Raw genomic sequence first — 9,426 nt, 5'->3', positions numbered from 1 at the left:
CTAGTACTATAGATATCCCTATTAGGTCTAGTAGCAGTTCATCAACAACTAGGCAGTTGGTCATATCAGTTGTCGGGGAAAAGTAAGAGAAGATATTTTTATAAAAGTTATTTACCTTTTTAAAAAAATAAATTTCATAAAATGTATAATTTACTCTTTATAATTATATTTTAGGTTTGTCCCTAATGGTCATTCTATCTCAAAGACAATCACAGAAAATTTTAAGAAACGATAAGATTTTGCTGGATACACATGGAGGGGTGTTACTGAATCCACTCGTGAATTCTATTAGCATGAATTCATGGTAAATATTGCTTTATATTAAAAATTTATAATTGTTGTTGTTGTGTTTATGTCTCTAACTAAATTTTTTCTAGAAAATCATATCAGTGGAATCCTATAGAGAACTCTATAATTGAATGCACCTAGAAGAAATGTAAGACCCAGTAAAATTCTCTCATAGTCTGAGCCTTAGAGCATGTCAAGTGAAGCGTAAATTCAGTCCAAAAAGGTTGAGAAGTGTCTTACCAAGTGAGAAGTATTTTGAACCGTGTAGAATTTCCCTAATATTAACTTTTTGTCATGTAGAGAATTGAATAAGCTTTCTGTTGATACAAAATTCGCCCAAATCCGACACTCGGGCAAAGAGTTATAGCTATTTTAGTGAGACAGTGTGCCACCTAGAACTTTAGCGCGTCGCGGAGCCAGCCAAAGTGGCAATCGTCAAAATCCAGTGAGCCTCCGCGATTATGGCGTATTGCACCAAAGCCTAATTTCAGAATTGTCAATTTTCAGTGCACCAATGCGATTCCACCATGTCGCGGTGCCTTTCCAGTTTGCAACCAAGGTGGCAACGCAATTTTCACCGCGTTGCGCCATCAAGCAGTTTCCCGATTGTCCAATTCCAGTGAGCTGGCGCGATTATGGCGCATCACGCCAGTATGTAAAACCAGTTTTTCTCAGTTTAATTTCAAGGGCGAAAAGAGTTTTTCCCCAACACCTATATATACTCCTTAACACGGGATTTGGCCTTATTTTACCTAAAATATCATTGTTTTCTCTCAAAGTTGTTCAAGAACAAGAGCTAGGGTTCCAAAATCAAAACCCTTCCTTCTTCTTCAAGAGAAATCAAGAAATCAAAAATCTCTCCAAGGACTTTCAAGAAAGAGTTTCTCTAAGGTATGCAGATGTTGATTCTTGGGTCCCTTTCATCCAAGAATCTCAAGAACCCTTTTTTTAAATTTCAAAGATTTTATGTTTATGAGTTTTCATGATCGAAGTGAGTTGAAATTGATGCTCATGCTATTATTGAGTTTTGATTCATGTTTGTTTGCAAGGTTCTCAAGCTTTGACCCTAGTATATGATACCCATGTGATATTCATAACAAACCCTCTTCAAGTTGCTTGTTAAATGATGTGTTCATGTTAATTAAGTGTAGAAATTACTGAATAAGCAAAGCATGCTCCCCATATGCTTGATAAAATGCTTATGTGAATGAATTAGAGCTATTATAGCATGTTGACTAAAAATCTCCAATTGTGTGTAAGCCCATCATACCAAGTGTTTGTTGAAAAGCCTTAGTAAATGTATGGCATGATAGCATGAAATTCCCCAATTATGTGCTCTTTGATACATGCTAAGACTTTAATATATGCTAAGTATTTGATGAATGAATTGTAACATGATAGCATGAAATTCCCCAATTATGTGTTCTCCGGTACATGCCAAGACTTAAATATGTGCGAAGTGCTTGATGCAAGGCCTTGTTGGATGGAGTATGACCCAATAGCATGTCCTCCTATGTTATTACATATTTAGGATTCCTAAATGCTTGAAGTGATGCCTTAGTGATTGTGATGGTGAATGATTGTCCATGGTCTTGATTATTCAAGTATGGTTATGTTTTACTTTTATGTTATCGAGTCCTGGGGGTATTTATACCCGATAATTTAGTTGTTGTTCAGAGCCCGTGTCAGTTTTCATAATAATTCCAGTCAAGCCATGATTCTCAGAACTCAGCGAGTTATAGAACTCTGTATTCTCAAACAGATACAGAACTTAAAAAAATCTCAGTAATCTCTGTAATCGTCGTAATCTCAATATAGCTAGTGATATAGCCTCAGCTCTGTACTCAGCTCAGATCTAGTAGTATTCAAGTGTTCAGTTCAGTCCTCAGTAGTATTTGAGTAATCTATCCCAAGCTTAGTGTCGTTAAGTTTGATAACGAGATTCAGTAAAATTCCTCAGATACGAAACCAAGTGAATTTAGCTTAACTCAGTCAGATCATTCGAGAAACATGATCAGTATCAGATTCAACTTAGTTTGTGTTCAGTTAAGAATCAGTTCAAAGTCTTTCAGTTAGGAGTAGGAGCTAGCACCAAGCGAGGGCAGGGATGGTGTTTCCCATCAGAAAGGCAGAGTCATTAGGAGTAATCTCTGAACTCCAGAACTGCGTAGCCAGCGTAAGATGCAAGAGTCACCTGTCAGGAAAGGCTAGTCACCCGTCAGATAGGCTTGACTATTATATTGCCTTAGGCTTGATTTCTTGTGAGGTCACCCGTCAAATAGGTTTGACCAGAAAGGTCTTTACCCGTGGCACGGTATTGATACATTTCTAGCTGGGGTTACAGGTTGGAACCCACCAGTTGAGATTCGGGGCATATTGGTTAAGTGACTACTTCCCATAATTACAGTTTCAATATCAATCTTCAGAAATTAGGACTGTTAAATACAATCATCTATCTAAGTGAGGAACTCAGATAGTTCCATTAATTTATGGACCACCCATCAGATAGGCTTGGTCCCATATAAAGTTACTTTGTATCAGATCTAGAGATCACCCGTCAGATAGGCTTGATCTCAGTCTCATATTCAGTTGAGTAATCTCATTATCAGGTCTCGAGATCACCCCTTATATAGGCTTGATCTCAGTCTTAGATTCAGTTGAGTATTCTTGTTATCAGATCTAGAGATCACACGTTAGGTAGGCTTGATCTCAGTCTTAGATTCAGTTGAGTATTCTTGTTATCAAATCTAGAGATCACCCGTCAGATAGGCTTGATCTCAGTCTCATATTCATTTGAGTAATCTCATTATCAGATCTCAAGATCACCCGTCAGATAAACTTGATCTCAGTCTCAGATTCAGTTGAGTATTCTTGATATCAGATCTTGAGATCACTCGCTAAACAAGACTGATCTCACCTTAGTACTCATTTATCAGTATCAGATGATTTAGTTGTTCAGTATCTCAGTATTAGTAGTGAGTTCAAATATCAGTAATACAATTTCTGAGTTTCAGTACTCAGAGTCGTGATGATTGTGATTATGGTTTATGCATTCATGTATGTGTTCTCATTCAGTACTCTCATGATTATTCAGTTAAGTAATTGTTCATGCATAAGCCTTTGCTTTTAGCCTTACCTCATCTTCATACTCGGTATATTCCCGTACTGACACATTTTCTCTATGGTATTTTATTTGACACCATAGGTTCAGAGGCACAAGATCCAGAGTACCCTTAGCAACTCAATCTTAGTCAGCAGTAGTAGACATAGTAGTGAGTCCTCTTCAGTCGAGGATGATCCTTATTTTTATTATTATCGTATCAGATTTGGTTTAATTTCAGTAGACAGAGTTATTTGGGGATATGTCCCATTAACTCCATAGTTCAGACAGTTTAGAGGTTTTTCGGACAAGTGTATCAGTATTCAATTTTCAATTTTGAGCATTTTTAGATGTTTTGAACCTTATGGCCAGTTTTCGCACTTATTATTTATATTATGTAGTGTTCAAGTACAGATATTAGTAAAGTATTGGCTTGTGGTCCTTCGGGATCATGAGTATCGTGTGACATTTTGATTTCAGAAAATTGGGTCGTTTTAAGAAGGTGGCATCCAACTTATATACAAAAAGAACATATCATTGGCGAAGAGAAATAAACAAACCCGATTTTATGTTGGATGATGTTTGGAAAAACTAGAAAACATATTGGGCTTTTAATGAGTTTAAGAACAAATATCATATTGCAACTCAAAATTGATGTAGTGAAAATAGTGGTTCGGGCACCGGTCCAAGCAAGCATACTGGTGGTTCTAGGTCAACAGTGGAGCATACTATAAAATTGGTAAATTTCGTACTTTAATAGATTAATTTTTTAACTTTATCTCTGATTTTACTGTTAAACTTTTTTTTAGGCAACAGAAATTGGTCGTGAACCAAATTCATGGGAGATATTTAAGAAGTTGCACCAAAAAAGGGATGATCATTTTGTTGATGTCAAGTCGAAGAGCATTAATGTAAGTTTGATAATAAGCATCTCATTCTTTAGATATTGAAAGCATGAGACCAATAGCTCTCTTGGCCTTTTCCTTATTATAACTTGCGGTCGCACTTCTTTTTCTGCCACAACCCTTCTTCTTATCTTCACTGTCTTTCTCTTCATCTTCCATTCTAGTCACTGTGATGTTATTGATCATCTCCAATAGTGGGATGATTGAGATCCCGCCTTTATTAAAGGTCTTGAATTTGAGCCTCAAGAATGATAAAGAGTGATTTTATAAAGAGAATATTGATTTTAATGCATAGTGATCATACAAACAGCAAACACTTATACATAGGTGAATGTAAGGGAGAGAGCTGATACAAATAACCAACACCTATGTAGAGGTACATAAAGCCAACATGATTACATAAAAAATAGGTGTATGGCTTCTTGAAACTGGAAAGCATAAAATTTTGAAGTGGTTTCTTTGTACAATTGCACGTACCACTAGTAGACACAACAAACTCCAAAGGCTCCTAGTTTATACATGTTATTTCAATCCATATTTTCTTAATACTTGGTCTGTATTATTTTCTTTTTGCAAGTTGTTACTAAATATTTTCTGTATGTCTTGCAAATCTAAGTGTATGCCAAACAAATGATTATACTAACATGGACAAATAACTTGCCAGTATGACTATCAGATAAAGTAGTTTTACAAATCTACATATAATATATAACTATGCATAATACTTTGAGCACTGAACCTAGCATTTTCTATTATTAATTCTAAGTAATGTATCTACCAATTTACCCTATATTTAACTTAAAATCGACCATATTGTCATAATATCATTTGTCTAGTAATGTCCTTGTCTTAGGTGTTTGTATATATATCTTAGTTTTATTTGGATGTATATATGCTAATAGAAATTACTAGTGCATAATAATGTGTGTGTATGACAAATAACCTTTCTGGTTAAAGACGCCATTGTTGTTTTTGTCATCACATTCTCTAAACACATCACTCCTTCCCTAACTATACATTATACACACAGTGAGTGTGTTACTTTGTATGAAGGGGCTCTACCTTAGCCTTTTTTCGTTCTCTTATAGTGTGCTACACATTCCCCTCTATGTAACATCTTTTTTCTTCTACTTCTTTTTACTCTCTTCTTTTGCAATATACATTCTTGATTTTCCTTTATCTTTTCTCTTTTTTGCTCACATTTTCTTGAAAAAGAACTGAAAAGATTAAATGGGTTGGGCTGTGAATTGGAATTCCTAAGAGGTTTCTTGTAAGTTCTTTGTTATCTCTTCAAGTGATTTGATATGTATTTTTCTACTTTTTTGTGTTTTATTATATTCTTTTTCACCTTTGGTTGTGGGAAAATCTTATAAAAGTTGTTTGTTGTTTTACTCTATTGTATTTTTTTTTGTTCCTACTATATCTTGGTAAAAGATAAAAAGAATTTATCTTTTTTGCTGAAGCGGTATCTGCATTACCATTATTTCTCTTCCATTTTGAACATGACGGTTAATTATTTTTAATTAATTACTCTCTCCTTCTCTCTCTATATCTATATCTATATCTATATATATATCTATATATATATATATATATATAGTATTTCGTAATTATTCTTTTTAGTTTTTCTCAACCCTTCTTTTTTTCTTTATTCCTTTCAATGTCTACTTGTATAAAAAAAAAACTTTTTTTTATTTTTCTTTGATTTTTATTATTTCTTTTTTTCTTTTTAAATTTTTTTCGACCTTTATTTTTATTTAATCTTTTTTTAATCAACCTTTATTTTTTTATTATTCTCTCTCAACTTCTACATTTTCCTTGATTTTTATTTTTTTGATATTTTTCTTCATTTTCTTCTTTTTTTGTAATTTTTATTATTTTTGTTCTTTTCTTCTATTTCTTCCATTCAAGTTACATCTCCTGAGTAAGAGTTGACACTATCACATTATAAAGGTAAGATTTACAACTTTCGAACAATAAGCTACGTTTCATGGGCAAGAGTTGACACAACTACATTGTAGAGGCAAGACTTATGACTTTCAAACAACAAGTTATATTTCATGGGAAAGAGTTGACACTACCACATTATATTTCGATTTATGAGATGTTCTACAACTATTGCCTTAGAGGTAAGACTTAGCTTGAGGACTTTCAAACAACAAATTATGCCCCATGGGTAAGAGTTGACTCTACCACGTTATGTTTTTTATTTATGAGATGTTCTACAACTATTGCCTTAGAGGCAAAACTTAGCTCAAGGACTTTCAAACAACAAATTAGGCCCCACGGGCAAAAGTTGACTCTATCACATTATGTTTTCATTTATGAGATATTCTACAACTATTGCCTTAGAGGCAAGACATGGCTCAAGGACTTCCAAACAACAAATTATGCCCCATGGGCAAGAGTTGACTCTACCACGTTATATTTTCATTTATGAGATGTTCTACAACTATTGCCTTAGAGGCAAGACTTAGCTCAAAGACTTTCAAACTATAAATTATGCCCCATGGGCAAGAGTTGACTCTACAAAGTTATATTTCATTTATGAGATGTTCTACAATTATTGCATTAGAGGCAAGACTTAGCTCAAGGACTTTCAAACAATAAATTATGCCCCACGAATAAGAGTTGACTCTACCACGTTATATTTTCATTTATGAGATGTTGTACAACTATTGCCACTTAGCTCAAGTACTTTCAAACAACAAATTATGCCCCACGAGCAAGAATTGACTCAACCACATTATGTTTTCATTTATGAGATGTTCTACAACTATTGCCTTAGAGGGAAAACTTGACTCAATGACTTTCAACCAACAAATTATGCCCCACAGGCAAGAGTTAACTCTACCTCGTTATATTTTCATTTATGAGATGTTCTACAACTATTGCCTTAGAGGCAAGACTTGGCTCAAAGACTTTCAAACTACAAATTATGCCCCACGGGCAAAAGTTGACTCTACCATGCTATGTTTTTATTTATGAGATGTTCTAAAACTATTGCCTTAGAGGCATGACTTAGCTCAAGGACTTTTAAAATACAAATTATGTCCCACGGGTAAGAGTTGACACTACCACGTTATGTCTTTATTTATGAGATGTTCTACAACTCTTGCTTTAGAGGTAAGACTTAGTTCAAGGACTTTCAAATAATAAATTATGCCCCACGGACAAGAGTTGACACTACCACGTTATGTCTTCATTTATGAGATGTTCTACAACTCTTGCCTTAGAGGCAAGACTTTACTCAAGGGCTTTCAAATAATAAATTATGCCCCACGGGCAAGAGTTGACACTACCACATTATGTCTTTATTTATGAGATATTATACAACTCTCGCCTTAGAGACACGACTTATCTCAAGACTTTTCAAAGAACTTCGTAACAACAATTCATGCCCTTAAATTTGCTTTGATATCAAAAAAAGAAAATTCCTTTTTGGATTATCCAATTTTTTATTATTAGCAACATATAATAGAAGTTCAGAAAACAGAATAAAATGATCAAACAAAATAAAGAAATAAAAAAAGATTGAGAAAAAAAAAGGAAAGAAAAAACAAAAAGATCATGAAAAAAACAAAGAATTTAAAAAATTGAGAAAAATAAAAATGAGAGGAAAAATAAAAATAATGTTTGAAAAAAATGAGGGAAAAAAGAGAACTGAAAAAAAAAAAGATCAAACAAAATAGAGAAATAAAAAAAAAAAGAGGGAGAAAAAAAGGAAAGAAAAAATAAAGATTAAGAAAAAAGCAAAGAATTTAAAAAATTGAAAATATAAAAAATGAGAGGAAAAAATAAAAACAAAGTTTGAGAAAAATGAGGGAAAAAAAGTGAATTGGTAAAAACCAAAAATAAAAGGAAAATAAAGGTTAAAGACAAATGAATTAAAAAAATAAAAAACAGAAAAAAATAAAGTTTGAGACAAATGAATTAAAACATGAAAATAAAATTAAAGGAAAAAAATAAAAAGTGAAAATAATAAAATTAAATAAAAAAATAAAAAAGTGAAAATAATAAAAAATAGAATAATAAATTAAAGAAAAAATAAAAAGTAAAAATAATAAAAAATAAAATTTGAGAGACAAATAAGTATGAAAAGTTTTAAAAATATATTTGAGGTGGAGAGGGGTAAAATGGTACTTGTACTATACTTAAAAGGTAAACAAAGTTATTTTTTAAAGATATTTCTTATTGAGATTAAATATCTAAAGTCGCCCATATTTGGGTCTATGACATGCAATTTCCTGAATAATTTGTAATGAAATATATTGTCACAATAGTTGTGACTAGATTTAGAAATTTGTTACAGAAATTATTTTATCACAATTTTATGACATAATATTTTATCAAAAATCTGTTACAAATTTGTGATGAAATTTAAGTCAAATATAAGAATTTATATTGTGACGGACGATCTGTCTCAGTTCCATCACAATAATGTTGTGACGGAATTTAAATCCGTCACAATAAATTTATGACCCCAAGTTCTGAGATGCATATTTTTCGAATACAAATCCATCATAAGTTATGATTTGTGACAGATTGTGACTAAAATGTCTGTCACAATTTCACTATTTTCTTATAGTGATGCGTCGATCTGCTGTGAAATGAGGACAACAACTTTTAGGACTATTGGGAGAGAAGAGATGCTTGAGTTTGAGAGGAACAATTTTGATTTTTTTTTAACAAATTTTGATATTTTATTTTTATTTTAGAATTAAATGAGTTGTGGATTGTTTTATATTTTTAAAAAGTTGAAGATATTTTAAAAATATTAATCGTATCTCCAATTTACTTAAGCTAATTTTTAAGTGGCTTCGGCATTGCCTTTAATCAAAGTTGTCACCAAAATTCCAATATTCTAACACTTAGGAGGTGTTTGACCATGAGCATATTTCACTTTTTTTATTTTTTAAAAATTATAGTGATCGATCATAAGAATTTCAAATTGTATTTGAAAACTTATTTTTATTTTTTTAACTTTCATTTCTCTCACAAAAAAATTAAAAATAATTTCAATTTATAATTATGATCAAACATAATTCCAAACTCAACTCCAATTCGTAACTCTATTCTTTTTTTAATTTTCATGGTTAAACACCTATTTAAACAACACCTATTCTTCAGTTT

The sequence above is a fragment of the Capsicum annuum genome, chromosome 3 (genome assembly GCF_002878395.1).
Source record: "Capsicum annuum cultivar UCD-10X-F1 chromosome 3, UCD10Xv1.1, whole genome shotgun sequence".
In the NCBI taxonomy this organism is placed as follows: Eukaryota; Viridiplantae; Streptophyta; class Magnoliopsida; order Solanales; family Solanaceae; genus Capsicum; species Capsicum annuum.
Note: the sequence above shows the minus strand (reverse complement) of the source record.